Source organism: Lepisosteus oculatus, chromosome 5 (genome assembly GCF_040954835.1).
Source record: "Lepisosteus oculatus isolate fLepOcu1 chromosome 5, fLepOcu1.hap2, whole genome shotgun sequence".
NCBI lineage: Eukaryota > Metazoa > Chordata > Actinopteri > Semionotiformes > Lepisosteidae > Lepisosteus > Lepisosteus oculatus.
In genome coordinates, this window is record NC_090700.1 from 11,266,746 (window position 1) to 11,284,412 (window position 17,667).

Consider the following 17,667-nt stretch of genomic DNA (forward strand, 5'->3'; position numbering starts at 1 on the left):
ACATATACTATACATTGTCAAAAGCAGAAAACTCTGAGTCTTCAGCTTGAACATTTGTAGAAAATAACCACAGTTTCACCATCTGGAAATACACTTCCTCTGCTTTTTATTGCATTTTTTTCTATTTTTGTGAAATCAGTTCTTTTGCATGTGGCATCCTTAGCAGTTTGCCTTATGTGTTCATACAATTCATGTGTATGTTAACAGAAAGAAGAATTTACAAATTTTCTATGACTGATTGATGATGTTTAATGTGATTTTTTCAGGTTTTTGTAAAGTTTTATGACCGATTTAAGGTAACAGATTGTACCTCTGGGATTGCAAAATTCCTTTGTTAAAGACATTGTTCTCTTCCAGAACATACATGGAAGGCTATTGTATGAACATGTTTAACATGGAGATTTTTTCTTCACCTTTTTTCTTCTTTTTTTTTTAAAGATAATCCATAGTTTTTTTTGTACTTAGCACTGGTGATAGTCATGAATAAGGTACAGTATTCTAGCTGATCATAATTAGAGGAAGTATATAAATGAGATAATTAAGAGATATGAAATATTGTTAGAAAAAGTGTTCAAAACAACTTCTGGCAGCAATTATTTTCCTTTCAGCACTCCTCAGATTTTCAATCCATTTAATACCATTTCCTGTAGGCAGGGGTTGTCAGTGTTTTCTGTTTGATAACGGTTAGCTTTGGCCTTTAACCTCTGGAGTCTGGCCTGGGATAGACTTTATTGCTTGAAACATTTGAATGTGCGCGAAACCGCAGAGAACCAGTTCTGCCTGAGGGTATGGGTCAGTTGTATGCATCTGCTCTTTCATTTAGGCTGGATGCCTGGATTTGTACAGTTTGCAGCATGTTTGAAGATCTAACAGCCCATTAGAAGCCACATGGTTTGTCTCGTCCCATGTTATAAATTATTTATATATTCATAAGCTTTTACAATCTTAAAATTGTTTGCCTTTTTATTTAATTTACTCATTTTCTGCTTTAAATGCTTTTACATGTACATAGGAAATATGGTACATTACTATTTAGTGGTTTAAAGAATCTCAGGTTTTGAAAGAAATGCTTGGAATAGACCACGTGTTCACTATAGATCATATGTAGTTATGATGGTGCTACAATGCATTTTCTGTCGTGGTTTAGTTTAAAATATGACAACTGGCCTGTCACAGCTGGTGACATCCATCAATCCTTTCATCAGGGTCTTTAACAGACAGCAGCTGATGCTTTTCTGGGGCTCATAGAGTAAGAAATTAAAGAATTAAGATTCTTTGTGGGTGGTGGTTGTTGGGCAGTGAACTTTTGAAGTAATGGGTGTTTGAATGTTTCTGTTTACCTTGATGTGTTCTGTACTATGACCAAAGTCAAAAGTTTCTGCATGCTTTCCAAGATTTCAGAGAACAAATTAAAACCATTTCAGAAAAACTGTATAATTTCTAACAAAATGTGGTTTAACAAAACCAAAAAAAAAGTTCAGATCTGCAGCTAGAAGCTATTAAAATGCAGGCTTGCTTGTAATAAATAAATTACAATATGCAGCTCATTGGGCTTTGATCTTAATCAGCAGACACTTGTGTAGCTCTCTCATACAGTTATGTTGTGTGCAGTTATGAATACTAACTGCACATTTTTTCACATTTTTGGTGCAGTCAAGTTATGCTTATAAGATAAAGGCAGAAATATGACATACGTTTTAGAGATCAAAAGAGGCCAAAAAGTAAGCCAGATGTAATTAAATTCATATTGTTATCCTATGTCTTAATTTTCATTTTGTTTGGACTGCTTCCTTGTACTGAACAATGAAGTACTGCACCTGATGCCTAAATGAAGTCCTAAGTCAATGGCTGTAGATCTGACACTGTATTTTTAATTATTTTGTTTTAAACTGACATTGAAATTGTTACTTTAGTAAAGAACTTTACTTTAAAGTACTTTATACTTTATTAAGAAAAGATATACGCAAAGTGGTATGTAAAATGTTTTAAGACTTTACAGTAACAGAGATTTAGTGTATTGCAAAACTACTGTATGTACATACATTCAGTGCAGGCAAGCTGTTGTCCATAGATTCATCCAGTGTGCACTTTAGTCAGCAGTGTTTGATTAACATGAGCAGGCATGTCTTTTATGTTTGTTATTGTCGAAAGATGTAAGTCAGTTTTTTTTTGTTTTTTGTTTACCCGAAACATTTTGTGTCTGACAGTCAGACTTTCCTTCACAACAGATACAGTACTCTAACCCATATAATCCTGATACAGAGGGAAATATTCAGCAGTATCAATGTAGTGGTCAGTATTTCTCCTTTCAAACTGATTTGATTAAAAAACAATTGATACAGCATTCAGGGTTGCATAATGCTACACTTTTAAAAGAATACACTGGAATACATTTTTCAAAGCTCATTTGAATAATATCTTTAGGCTACACCTGGTTAATGTCAGTCATCCTTACTACAATAAAGTGGCGCTGCATTTGTTTATCTTAAGAAAATAGAGACAGCGGAGTGAATTGTTTGGATGCATTTGACTTAAGAGATCCTCTTACTCTCTGTCAAAAGCTCAGAATAAAACTATGAAAAAAAGTTGCATTGTTTTTCCTAAAATGTTAAGATTTAAATTTCAAGAATAACATATCGGTGTGATGTCCTTTGGAATACTATGTTGAAATGCTATGCTAATGTTTTTTCCTGTATTTGATTAATAGTGTGACATTGCTGTAGAATATAATATGTATATTCTCTATATATATATATTTATGTGTATATAAAAGTTAGACTTAACTTTTCTTCTTAATGTGTGCCACAGATGCACACATTTGTTTGAAGATGCAAGATCAGTTATTTAAATAATAATGTATGAGGGTATTTTTTACTGCAGATACCCACATACATTCTACATGCAGATGTTTGGCTGATGGATTCCACTGATGCTTTGTCAGTTATTTACTGTTATTGCAGTTGGCAAAGGAATCAAAATGCCTTTCAGCTTCTTAGCTTTTTAGAAACCTGCCCATGTGGCCACTCCAGAACTGGTATTTGAAATGGTGCCAACATAACCCTACTTAAAACAAGAAGCTTCATCACCTTTGCCTGTACAAGCAAGTACTTCAAGAACTGCAAGTATTGTATTTTAATAAGAAACTTAATAAAGGAAATGATAATGTTGACTATAGGTCTGGATTTTATGTATGGAAAGCCTAATTTTTGCTTGATGTAAAGTAAATTTGTTTTTTGAGTATTCATTTCAGATTTCCTTTACGTACTTAATACACTCATTGTTTATCAAATGTTTTATTGACAAATTTGAAAAAGCTCTGTAAAAAGCCACACATTAAAAAAAAACAGTATATATTTGGTATATACTACATTTTATATGGTTAATAAAATAAATATAAAGCCGGAATCATATACTGTATACTGTATGTGAATGATCATAGAAGGCTGCTTTTATCAGAACAGATTGCTCATCAACCTTTTTGTCACATTTCTGCAATACGGATGTTTAAAACTTTAAAGAAAATCACAGTTACTTGTTAGAGTGGGTGGTTATTTCAGCAACTGCTGTATTATGATTGCTTTTCAGAAAAACTACAGATAATTGGAGTTAGTGCTTTGTAGGTATTGTATTGTATTTTGTGATCTGAAACAACAATAGCTGGTTTACTTAATGGAAGGCCTGAGCTTGATAGGCTCTTGGAAATGACCACTCAGTTTGGATTCACTACCACACTGACATAATTGTTTCAAACCTCCTCAACAGGGAACAGGTGTATTTTGGAATCTTCTGGAGAGTTTCGACGTGGCTGCCAGACAGAAGCATATTTTAGATGCTGCTGTCTACTGGGAGGAGTGATGCTCATTATTTTCACTTGAAGGTACAGCACATATGCTTCTGTAACTTAGAGGTATTATATCAGCTGCTGTAGACTTGCATTTTGTGCCATTTTTAAAGAAACAGTACACCTAACTTTTGCTGGTTCCCGAAAGCCAACTGCTTTAAAATCCCATTTGTGTCCAGAATGTTCAAGGTGCTCTTTAAACCCAGACTTTCAATGTCTAGCTTGCAGGCTATGAAAGGCTAATTATATAATTTAACTGCCATTGAGTAGTAAATTAAAGGAGTAAATTAAAATTGCTTTCCATTTGGTGTTTTACTTCAGGTTCTAAAACTATTTATGCTATTTATTTTTCTTTAAAGGATGCTACACTATCCTTAGTACTGTATGGAAAAAACACAGGGGCTCATCGACTCTTGGTATAATACAGAGCTTTTTAAGACCACTGTGGTTAAAAGAGTTCTTGCTCGTCTTAGTTGCAATTTTATTTTCATACATAACAGAATCGAGGGATTATTTGAAACCACAAACCCCTATAGTTTATCAAACACTTGCAGTAGTATTTATTCCTAATAGTAAGATTGTTCATAACAGTGCTTCAGATTTTTTGTGATTAAACCATTTCTTGAAAAATTACCATTTCAGACAGAAAAGGTTGCAACCACCTGCTATAAAGCATCGCTCTTTATTTTATATTTGCACAAAATGCTGTATATGTTGTTTTATTTCTGTATGAATTCCTTCTTTTTCATTTCAGTGGTTTTTGGAAGGGCTTTTAGTTATATCTACCAATGAATTAGAATTATGAAGCATTTAAATGTCCCTTATGATTGTGAAAATTTCAAGTAGGTTTTATAGTTCACAGTGGTCCTTGAGTAAGCATTCCAGGAATTTCTTATGTGCCCCCATAACAGACACTTCTGGCAGGTGTGTGTATGTTGGTCTGAGGGAAATTCAATCTTCTAAGCAATCTAATGAGAGGTGAAAAGCCAGAGGTAAAGAAGTACCAGTATTACTGCTCCACAGACTGATAAGCGCTTGGTATTTAGAGAACAAATTTCAGCCTTCCTCTGCTGTGCTTTGCAGTTTGATAGCAGCAGAAAAGTGGGCTCTTTCAAAATATTGGTGATACGGAGGTTGTTGGCTTATTTACTGCAGATGTGAAGATAAAGCGATTGGTTGCAATAGCCTTCTGGATTTTTTCCCAATAATGTCATGTTCTTATGAGGTTAAACGTTTCTGCATACATCAGAAATGCAAAATGTAAAAACAATCCAAAATCAATAATAGTATGCTCTTTTATGTAACAAGAATATACACACATACTGTAGATTATATACCTGTTAAAGGTAGATCGATTTGACCTACTGTGTCCACACTGTTCTCAGCAACTACTCAGGTAATGCTGTTTTTATATTGATACTGGATGTTACAGTTCAAAAGCTGATTATGTATGCTATAAACTGAAATTCTAAACAGATCAAATGCTCATCCGAAACATTTTTTCCCCAAATAAGCTTTTTTGCCATGGGTGTCCAAGCAGTTGTTGAAGCTGAAACAGAGGTTTAGATGCATGCTTAGTTTTCCCAGTCTTGTTGGAACAGGCCCTTTCTTGCTGTACATGTATCACTGTCTTCTAAACAGTGTTTAGTGTCTGTGCACATTAACTTTTGGGGTACCTTTCTAGAGGGTTTCCAATGCATGAAGTTGCAATACACCCCACTTTTACGTTTCATGGCACGGTGCTGAGACTGCTTTAAATTCTTCTTTTCATTAGACGGGCTTTTACCATCTCAGACCGAAAGAAAATATATTGGATTCCTCTATCCACTTGACTTTCCTGAAGAGAAAAGGCTTCTTACCTTTCAGGTATTTTTTTTGCTAAATTTCTTCTTTTTCACTACATGGATTTTTTGTCTTTACTAAAATGCACGTGAACATTTATTTTTCTTTCAGTGTTTCGACTCAATAAAATTCTGCTACAAATACAAGAAAACAAGAAATGAGTCAATCTCATTATTTGATGTAGCACTGTGTAGTTTAAGATATTTAAGAAGTATTGCTAAAATTATTTTTATATATATAGATGCAGACAAAATACGTCATCCTGACTGGACTCATGTTTTGTCGCTCTACTTACAAGTCATTGTGTTTCCTGTAGTGGCTGTTTTTAAAATATAAGCCTACATTGTTTTTGTAATTTATCTTTATGATATTTTTTTGAGTTGTACACAATTTTATAAGTATATTATCCATTTGTACCTTAAGTAATACTTTTTTATGTTTGTCGCCTGCTAGTTTCTTGTAATTCCTGAAAGGGTACCTGAAACGTCGGGACATGAAAATTACTACATAAATAATGGATTTATTGGTAGCTATTTAGTTGATTCAATTTCTTTTTTCTTTGCCTTTTGTTGTCTAAAATATGTTCTTTTGAATTAACTGCATTACATCATGAGATGTGAATAACAGATGCCTTTAGCAATGTTTTAAATTTCCTTCAGTCTTAACATAGTGGCGTCATTGCAGGGAATTACTTTGCTGACAGCTTCACAAGGAATGTCTGGAAAATAAAGCCATTTTTTTATGATCGTCCCTGAACCCTGGAAATACCAAAGGTCTGCGTTTGACAGACCGTTTTGCTCTCTTGCATCCATGAAACACTTTGTAATGATAAAGCATGTAATCTGGATTTTTCAGGAAGGATATGCAAAAGCAGAGTGTAGTTAGCCTCCTTTTTTATTTTGCATGAAAATTTGTTTCTATAAAAAAATTAATCTAGTATTACTATATAGTAATCCGATAATATAATCAGCACTGCAGGACCTTATTGTCTTGCCAAGCCTTGCACAGAACATAAATTAGATTGAGTTGCACCAGGATGGAGGGGTGGCTGTGGCATTTCTTCTGAAATACAGAGGCAGATATAGCCTTGCCTGCAATTTGTCACTTTTCATTTGACAGGGATGGATATTACAAAGACCAAGCTGACCCTTGTCTGTCATTCAAAGAGGGTCAATGAGATCCTGTGGCTGATGCGTACGTCTTCTTACTTAGAATAATGGTATTACACCATTCTCAGTATGCAGAGCAGTTTAACACTGGCTGTCAGTGACAGTAAAGAATTGATTATATTTTGCCCTTTTAATCTCTTCAAAACCTTCTTTAATTTAAGAATATTATGATCTTGTACAGGGCATGACAGATTGAAATAGAAGAGAAGGGTACATCATGTGTTACTTCAAGTCAGTCTTATTTTGGTTTGTGATTATCATTACAACAAAGAACTTTGGCTTTTTCACAACTATAGTATACGTTAGTAGTTCAGGTGGGTAGCTGCGTCAGCATGCGTAGGCTGCAAAGGAACAAGTAATAGGTTTATTCCATGCTGAAAAAAAGAAGAAAGAGAACACAACGTTTCGGCCGTGGAGCCTTCTTCAGGTGTGAGAGAGACAGGGCAGTAGGCAAAGGTAAAGTAGCGGGAGAACAAAGGTTGGGATTGAGGAGGAGTGAGAGGCGGGAGCAGGGGACAGAAAGAGAGGCCAATCAAGAGGTGTGAAGTCAGAATGGGTGCAGAGAGGTGTGAAATGAAACTTCCAATGAACGGAGAAAATTTAAAAGAACAGTAATCTGTCGTTAAGGGAAGGGAGAATGTGTGATCCTAGTTGCAGAATAATTTTAGTTTCGGTGGTCTTTCTGATGTATGAGTTCGGAAAACTGTCTTTGAGAACACAGACGGAGAGATTAGAGTGGTCGTGGCTGTCAGAGGTGAAATGAGAAACAATGGGCTTGGAGAGATCTTCACAGCCCGTACGTGTTCTCTGAAGCGGTCTCCGAGTCTCCTTCCTGTTTCTCCAATGTAGATGGCTGGGCATTTACTGCAAGAGATACAGTAAATAAGGTTGCTCGAGGTACAAAATGCTGTCTGGGTGATCCGGAATTGTCCAGAGGGGCCTTGAATGAGTGTGGTGGTGCCTGTGTACTTGCAGGTGATACAGCGAGCTCTGTTGCAAGGGAAAGTGCCTGGTGTGGATTGTTGTTGAGGGCGGTCAAGGGAGCTATGAACAAGGAGGTTACCCAGATTAGGTGGTCGGCGATATGAGATGATAGGACAATCAGAAAAGAGGGCCCCAATGGAGGGATCATCCTGTAGGATGGAAAAGTTCTGGTTAATGGTCCTGGGTATAGTATACGTTTATGAGTTTAGTATGTTAGTATGTTTAGTTTTGTTTAGTATGAGTTTCTATATTATTGATTTCAATGGAACTTTTTCTAAAAGGCCTGTTAATAAGGAAATTTAAAACTACTAAAACAATCTATAGTGCTGTTGTGAGTGGTCCAGTTGATTTTATGACACTGTATACTAAAAGACTGAAGTAATAGACAATAGCCATTTAAAGAGTATCTTCTCTATTGGTAATGCATTTGTGGAATCATGTTTTTCTCATACTCCATTCTTCCACAGTCCAAAGACATACTGTCTAGATGAATTGATATCTCTAACTTATCCTGGTATCTTTGTGCACTGAGATTGACTAGTGTTACGACCAAACTTTATTCTGCTTTATGCCCATTGTTTGCAGGGGTTGACTCTGGCGTACAGTGGCCCTGTCTTTGTCGACATGGTTGTGAAAAATGGAAGGATTGGTGGATATTGTTCCATTTCTTTGTGGCATTATCATTGCTTAAAAAATTGTGGCCTCTCACTTAATTATGTTTAAAATGATGGAATATTAGTAATAATGTATTTGCCTGCAAAGGACCTAGGTGACTGTAAACTTTGTACATTATTTTTTTAATGAGAATGTTTTGAAGCTTTTTTATTTTATTATTTTCTGATGTCATCAAATGTATTTTTTCTTTTTTTTCATCTTTAAAAGACAAAAAAGATTCTGAAAAAAACTCTCAACAGTACACAGAGTTAGTGAAAGACCAGTGGGGAATAATTGTATATTGGAGGTACCAGTAAGTTTGAAATGCTGTGTCTATGCTTCTACAGCATGGCGTGGTGCTAGCATGCTAATTAGTTATCATGATAAATATACTGAGCAGAAACAACAACACGTTCACTCCAAAGGCATTGAGTGTGAAATGAAATAACATGAAACTGTAGATTAAATAAAATCATTCATCTTAGCCACTTTTATTTACTTGCTTCTCAGAATTAGTAATGAAACTTTTCTTCACAAAATGCATTGGTTGCATTTGACTGTGAAGAATGCTTAATAGGACAAACTATTTTACACCAGTACAAATGATGCAGCTTTTAGTAACTCTGACCTTAAGAAATACCATTTTACAGGTTTTTACTCTTTCTATTCAATGTTATCCTAATGTACAAATTTGGTTCTACGGCAATAATTAACCATCACTGTTATTTAGTCATGTTGTTGGTTATGTGAGCTAACAGTTCCTTTTGATTAAACAGTACTTGTACAAAACAAAAATCCCTTGATGAACAAATTATGTTAATTGAAAGGAATGCATAGCTTGTGTCCAGCTACACTTGATTGGTAAATGTGATGGATTAGCTGCTACATTTTCAGATTGACTCCTAATGATACACTGTGGCATACCTTGAGGTGTTCTGATGGAGTTTTGAAGATTTTGATAAATATGAAGAAATGCAATCATTATTAAAGATTGCTGAATGACCACCTCTCACCCAATATAAACTATTAATAGTGGTCAGGTTGTTGTAACAGTAGAATAATGAGTGGAGGCTATGAGTAAATTGTTGATACTCATAACATGTATTGCGAGTACTGACTGTATCTAAGATGTCTAAAACCTTTGCACATCTGTGTAAATAGATCTGTATTTTTTTGTAGCTGCTGCACTATATTTATTTTTAGGACTAGAAAATGTATTTCACTCCTCTGTACTGAATCTCTGAAAAGATGTCTTGGGAGTTAGGGATATCAATTTTTAATGAGGAAAAAGAAAAACTGTAAAGTATTCTGAGCCCTGAGAGAATCACAGATTAAAGGTTCCCTCATCTTGAAAACAAATGAGATCTCTGACCCTACAGCGCCAAATAAATTGATACATTTTTAATTGCTGGATTTTGTTAATAACCGAATTTATCAGCATCTTTTGGAGGCCATCCATTTCCTTATACTGTGTTTACTGCTAGTTTTTCCTTTAAGATAAGTTTTCTTTACTTGTCAATTGATTAGTAAAGGATAGGAAAATAAGAATTTGGTATGTGCAAGTTTAATGGTGCTCATAAAATACTGGTTGGAGGCACTATATTTGAGATTAATAAAATAATCAATCCTCCTTTATGGCAGCCAGCAGACCAAATTTATGGTTCATGAAACATTGATGTCTTTGACCTAAAAATTATTGTAGTAGTAGTATTGCCAATGTATTGGAGTGGGGGGTATATTTATCTAAAATAAAAAGAACCTAATGGGCATTTTCTACCAATTTTATTTTCTGAAAATGGTCGTAGAAGTTATTAAATTATTTGAAATTATGTGTTTAAAAAACTGCAATAAATTGGACGTAGGAATAATTTTACAATTGTTTTGTTTATTTACATTTTATGCTTTAATCATTTCCTTTATCAAAGTAAAGCAGAAATAACTATATTTATGTTGACAGGTACATACTGTAGTTATATGATTGTGGTGAGTTGAAACTTTTTTTGACTTAAGCAAATTGATTATTACAGTTGCCATGCATTGTCTTACTGATTGGTGGCTGGCTTGTCTAACTGATAACACATGAAAATTTGAGAAATGTATCTCCGCATTAGTTGATCAATAAGACTATTAAACTGCTTGGGGGAGAGAAAGCAGCATATACTGTAGAATTAATTCAAATGGACCCTTTTATCAGCTGTGCTCATTGAAGTCAACGGTTAGTCTGAACTCTGAACAACTGCCAGGTCATTTTGAGCAGCAAAAGGATTGTTGAATTAGTTCGGCTGTCAAGCTTTGTTTATTTTGTTTTTGCCTCACTGTCTGCATAAAATACATTTTCATACTGAGTTTTCTATCATGCTAGTATCTTGCTGCTGGCTTTACTATCTCTCTCATTCACAGCTCCTTGAGCGAACTGTACTACATTTGTATCCCTGATTCATTCTAATGAGATCATATCCTCGTGGTAATTAATAAACATCCCATGAGTTAAATAATTAGTTAATGAAGCTGTACTGTAACATTCACTGTTTTGAGTAGTGCATACTGTGGAAGACTAATTCTGTTTTTTGAAGACTTTCATCACTGTTTTTTCCTATAGGTACTGACCTTAAACCACTTCAATTGACACGCTCTGGTTACGTGAACCATGTGGTTGGAGTGTGAAGTTAAATTAGCATTTGAATTCCCCAAGGACCCTTAAAATGCAGTTGCTATTGACAGCCTACTGCTTTACATTGGTGGTCATTATAGCAATCTAGACTGTTACATTATTAACCTAAAATGACCTAGAAAAAAGATATTTGCTTATTTATATTGAGAATTTGTCAATGACCTTTTCTAACAGTCTCTAGAAAAGAAGGTTTACTGTAGTAATGTACAGTTTGACAGTTTCATTTAAATATTTATTGAATTCATCACATTATAGACACTTTATCTGCATGGTTTTCTTTATTTGTATGATACATTCTCATTTAGCATTGTACACTAGAGCATTTTATAAAAGTATCAATTTTAATAATTATTAATTCAGGTGGTGACAAATTATACCATATTATCAAATATATATCCACATTGTTATTGCCTTTCAGTTTCAGTTACACCCCTGATTAAATGAGGACAAAAACTGCCATCAATATATCAGAATGAGCTATATATTGAATAATGGCTTATATAAAATTTCTTATTATGTAATGCTACAAACACAATAGTGTTGCGCAGATTAAAATTATATATAATTGACTTCCAGAAAAAAAACATGGTCACATTTATTAACATTTTAAGATCCTTTAAATACAATTCAGCAGATCTACAGTAAGATTCTGCTCTTTGTCAGTACAGCGGAAGCCTCTGGCACTATATAAGAGACCTCTGAAGATTCACTAGGGTATGAAATGAGGTAACGCACAGAAAACATTAAATAATAACAAGCATCATCATGATGATACTGACCACCATTCTAAGAAGAGGATGTAAATGCCTACTGTCAACACAGGCTGTGAAATACTTTGAGTTTGTGGTGTAACAGTTGGCGATCTCAGCACAATCTAATTACGTAATCTGAGGTAATTTGATTTTGCCAAACTACATCTGAATGACAGTTGAAACCATGTCTTATGGTCACATGAAAATGGATTAAATGAAAAATAAGTTTTTTTTGGACATACAAATTAGCATTATGTTTGTTTTTAAAAAGGTGAAGCTCATGCCTTCCTGTCCATTGTGAAATAATGTGTGTGTGTGTGTGGGGGGGGGGGTTGATAAGAAAAGGGAAATGGTGAACTCCAACATGTATCAGGATGTTTTGATCAGACACATGATTTCTTTTTCTGATAAGAAACTATATCTTGGCCTCAAATGGACCTTCCAACATGAGAACTAATAGAAATCAAAGGGTTATCTAGAGCAGTTCTACATAGAGAATCGTTTATAAATTTCCCATTCTAGAAACCTCAGCACACTACAGGAGATATCTAGTCAATGTAATAGTCCCCGATAGAAGATAATTTACAAAATACTAACTACATGGGTGTGAATTATGTGACCCTTGTGTTACAGTATGTGGACTTTATTTATGGCAATATGACATCTTATATGTATAACTATCATTTTAAAGAAAGAAATACATTACAGTTTGTAAATCACAATTTTATGTTTATTGTTTTTGTTTCATTTGAAACGGTCTTCCATCCTTTCTGCTCTGAATAAATGTGATTGGCACTGTAGTGTACATGGTTAATATCCTTCAAACTAGGTACTTTCTACAAATACTTATGAATGTCAATTAGTTGTCTATGGAAGCACGTACAACACATTTAATTAATTTTACAAAAGTGTTGGCGGATCCCCATGTTCAAATAAAGCCAAGTGTTTTTATTTTGCTAAATTTAGAAAATTGAAACAATGCACTGCTAAACCTGCCCCCATATCATTATTGATATTAATAGAATATGCTTTAACTGTTCACTTTTTTGTAAGGATAGAAGACAACCTGGTCCATCCTTTCTGATTTAGTGTTCTTTAGGTGATTAGTGCCTCATAGGAGGGCTGTTGCAGGACTGATGGGGACTCGTTTAGAAATAAGAGAATAATTAAAGCACTTTTCTTCAAACCAATTATCCCAGACTTATCTAGTGTTCACTTGTCCAGGTTACCTTTTTTCTTTCCCCTTGTCTCATTACAATGTACTGTAGTCGCTCCCATTGTTTTTCATTAGATGAAGAGGAAATAACATATTGCAGCACAGTTCACAGAAGTAGTTCATCATGAAATGACATTACATATACTGTACTCGATGAGCAAAGAATATTTTATTTTTTGGAGGGGACCTGTGTTTAAAGCATGAGACCGGTTAACTCCAGCTCTACCTCAAGGCACAACACAACATAGACGCAAGAAAAGACTCATCTAGAGATTATGCACATCCAGTTGAAACAGATCATCTAAGGTATGAATTTGTGTGGGCATGTTTGTGTTAATATTGGTCTTTATCTCCTGCATTTTCCTCTGTTCCGTCATTTTTTTTAAATCTCTCTCTTCTCTTGCTCCTTCTCTCCAGCCTTTGTATTCTATGAATACACTCAATATTTCAGAAACCCAAAGGGCAAAATAAATTCATTGCATACAAAAGCAGTATTTTTCAAGCTCTTGCTAGTTTATAAATGAAGCGAATGAAAGATTTGTCACTTTTGGCAAGATTACTGCACGCTACAAGAGTGGAAGGCTGAAATAGGTGGCCAAATCAGAACTTTAACCATGCTGAAACATTGTTTGTGTAGATGAGTGGACTGAACTCTTAAAAGTCTAAAAAGAAATTAAAATGGGGGAAAAATGGTATTAAAACTTTTTCAATCTGGGTCATCTTCTAACATTTGAAACCTGCTCCAGTGCTGGTAAAATATTAATTATTTGGATGAATTTAAATGATATGCTGCAGAGAAATACAGCAACAGCAAACAAAGCACAAACAACAAGAGTACAAAGTTCTTTTGTCTCTCCTGATTTATCTCCAAGCTAGATATCTAAGCAGAGGCATGTGGGCTGCTGACAGGCTCCGTAATGTTTTTTTGGTGCTAATTGAATGGTAAAAAAGTTTATTTTCATCGTGGTCTCAAATTCTTGAAAACATGGTTGTTTTTTTGATTGGCATGGAGACTTATTTGTTCTGTTCACATTTACAAATACTTAGTGACAGTGTCTTTTGATTAGTTTTGCTTATTCTTTGCACTCTCACTCCTACTTTTTAAACTTCAAACAATGTAGTAAATTACATGTTCTGGTATTTTGACTTCATCTTTGTAGAGCTTGAGAAATGTCTTGTCAAATGAAATGTTCCTCAGTGTTGACGTTAGGAAAATAAAATATTTCACTAACCTCTTTGGCAGTCTGTATAATTTTGTGTTTCTTTGTCTGAGATCATTGTTGCTCAAACTGTACAGTACATCCTTAGTCGCTGATGAACACTGGGATAGAATAATTTAACTTTACTGTTACAAAAAACCTGTTTTGTGAATACCATACTGTGAACATAGAGATCTCTTTTGACTCTTGCTCTGAAAAGGAATTAAACTGCAGAAGATTGCTCTAAAGTGATTTAATGTACTCTTGCCTAGCAGTCTGAAATCCCCACGAACTACCTGATATTTCTCATAAAAAAATTGTTGAATGACATTCAGACATTATTTTCCTTCCTTTTTGACAGATAACATTCATCCATCCATTATTCACTAACTGCTAGTGCAATAAAGGGTCACAGGGAGCTGGAGCCTAACCAGGCACTTGTTGTGCTGAAGGCAGGATACCCTGGATGTGATGCCAATGTGTTGCAGGGCCTACACAGGCATTTGCACTCACACTCACAAATGGGAAACAATTTAGACTCGCCAGTAAACCTAGGCAGTGTGTTGTTGGACTGTGTTCCCAGAATTCTCCACAATAGAAATGTCTGATGGACAGTGTTTGGAAATAGTCTAAGAAGGAATGTGAAAATCAAAATTCCTAGAACTCCTAGAAACAAATAGACTGCATTAGTTAACTTCATCAAGAACTTGTATGAATCTTTTTAAAAAAGAGTTTGCCTGGTCACCTCACTTTGGTGACAACTGTTATGTAACCACATTTGTTACTCCATAACATTATTCTGCACAGGTGTGCATCTATTTTCTTCATCTTTTAGGTATTTTGAAATTATTTTTATACTTTTGTTAACAGAATACAAATTTGGCTTCTTATTGTGCTTTGTAGTAATTGTACTGTATACCATACAGGATACAGGCTGCACTGAATGATGTATGAATGATTTCAGACTGACCAGTAAGTCAAACACCTGGAAATCAAACACATGAAAGGGTTTGCATGCTCTTAGTCAGTTGTGAAAGAGATAAATGCTAAAACAGCTTTTATTTCATAGAACAGTGTACAATATGAAATAGCTGAGGCAATGTTATACAACCAGCCTTTTAAAACTCAGTGCATTATTATTGTTTTATAGCAAAATAATATGGGAAATGGGTATGAGTCTTTCTTTGGGGTTTTTTGAGTTTTCTGTGTATGGTACCACTTTCTGATTCAGATTCTGAAGTTACAGATTACAGGATCTTGAGTCAATTGTCAATGGTAAATTTTAGATTCTTTTCAAACCTACATTTTTTTACATAACTTATACATTTGGAACATAAGCATCAGTTTCTTTTTTAACCCCTATTTTTTTTTGGGGGGGGGGAGTATTCTAGACATCGCACAGAAGCAAACTTTCTACTCGCTCAATTTAATGAGCAAACAGACGGCTCAGAAAACGTTTGTCAGAGCAACATGTGGACTGCAAAAGGTGGCTATTTGTAGATATGATTTGTAAAGCAAATAAAAGCTTGGGAAAGCACAAACTACATCTTTGAGTTCTCCACATACGCTTCAGGCCAAAAATAAATAGGCGCTGAGCTTGAGTTCTTGTGCTTTAAAGCTTATAGAACAGTCCATCTGGAATCCGTTAGGAAAAAGGCTAAACTTTAAAGACACTGTTTAAAAATACCACAAGACCATCATACAGTGGCAGTATAGCTGCCAACTGAGGACAGGCTTAAAAGATACTTTTCAATGGCATACCCCTCCCCACCTCCTGCAGTTGAACTGCGTTACTCATAAGGGCTATTCCAAAAATGCTTCTGCTTAAACAACTTATAATTTTCCTTTTTTTTTCCACCAAGTTAAGAAGCACTTACTTCAAAAATAGAACTTAAAACACAGTGCGTCTTCAATTTCACCTAAGGTCTTTGTGATGTTTCACAACCTTTAGGGCAGTTTTTGAGATTTAATTGCTGAAAATTGCACTTTTGTAGACAGGAGTACATTCCCCTGTTTATGTGCAGCCAGTTTCTGAATGTTGAACTGCGCCTCTGTCTCCTTCCTTTGCTGTTTTTCTGTGCATTAGGAATTTTAAAAACATGCCGCACTCACAATGTGTGTTTAGACACGTATGGGAGAACATAGACAATACAGTATAGCCAAGACATGAAAAGTGTGGCACATAAAGAAACACATTAAGGCTCTTAGCAGAATTTTTTTTAAATCAAGCAGATCTGATAGGCACCTCTCATCACACATGCCTGCCTGCACAGCAGATATGTCTTGTGAGGGTGGGGGGTGAAGACATCCAGCACTCAAACACAGTCTGTGACTGACGGCTCAGCTGGTGAGGGTTGTTGATTGGAAATCCATCGCACATAGATCTTGCAGTACTTATCAGAAGAAGTGAGAGCAGAAAGGATGGAAGACAGTTTGACTTTGAACTAAACTAACCACTACATGATTATGAGTTACGCTGGAAAAATACAGATTTGAGGTCCAGGTTTTGTGTCATCCAATAAATATTAATAACAATGGATATCCTAATAAAGAACCACATTTAGTTTTGTTTTTGTCGTGAGATTTTTCCTCATGTCTTGATTTGAATTAAAAGGAAAACCTAGAATATCAGTAAATCTGCAAATAAATAACCCAAAACATTTGTTTTATTGAGGTTTTAACATTGGCACCTTAAATGTAAGTACTTAATGTTTGGTTTATGACAGCCAGTATTTCTTGTCTCTCTGTTGGTTTCCTACCTACAGTATGTAAAATACATATTGACCAGAAGTGTTAGTGAACCTTTTTACTTGGGCACTTTTGAAAGATTATACTTTGCTGTCTATTGATCAATATGCATCAATGCAAACATAGCTTTACCTGGCAAGGTAAGAAAGTTAGATGAAATATGTGTATTATTTATTGCTGTATATGCATGCCACCTTTTACCCAGTGCTATTCGTTGACTACTCCAGTGGGTTACACAGCATATTATACGAAAAGAGAACTTAATATTAGAAGCATCTTTTAAGACTACATCAATATATACCATCTTGCTGATTCAGCAGGAAAGAAATTACATAGGCACACTTCCGAGTTTACAGAAAGCAATAAAGACAGGAGAAAACCTATGCATAATGGAATAAAAAATGTAATTCAATATTAGGCCATTGTTCTTATACCAAGCAGGCAAACCAGCAAATGCTCATGGGCTGTAATATCTTTAGCTCATTGTCCAGTTTTATCCAGCACCAAGCACATTTCCAGTAGTATTCTTTTCTTAAACGCATTACCTTTTGTGCTTCAGAGACTTATCACATTGTAATCTAAAGCCATTTT

At 34.9% G+C, this 17,667-nt stretch overlaps 1 protein-coding gene across 9 annotated transcripts in view; it reads left to right on the top strand.

Moving 5' to 3' along the window:
• The window catches only part of LOC102696169 (protocadherin Fat 3), a 202,811-nt gene that overhangs the window by 16,411 nt on the left and 168,733 nt on the right, over positions 1-17,667 (top strand). Inside the window, exons 2-3 of one of the 9 annotated variants that reach the window (XM_069190096.1) lie at positions 3,763-3,877; positions 5,616-5,707. The exons of the other annotated variants lie outside the window; for them this stretch is intronic. The gene's annotated coding sequence lies outside the window, so the exon portion shown is untranslated. The remainder of the gene's footprint in view (positions 1-3,762; positions 3,878-5,615; positions 5,708-17,667) is intronic. 9 annotated transcript variants of the gene reach the window in all.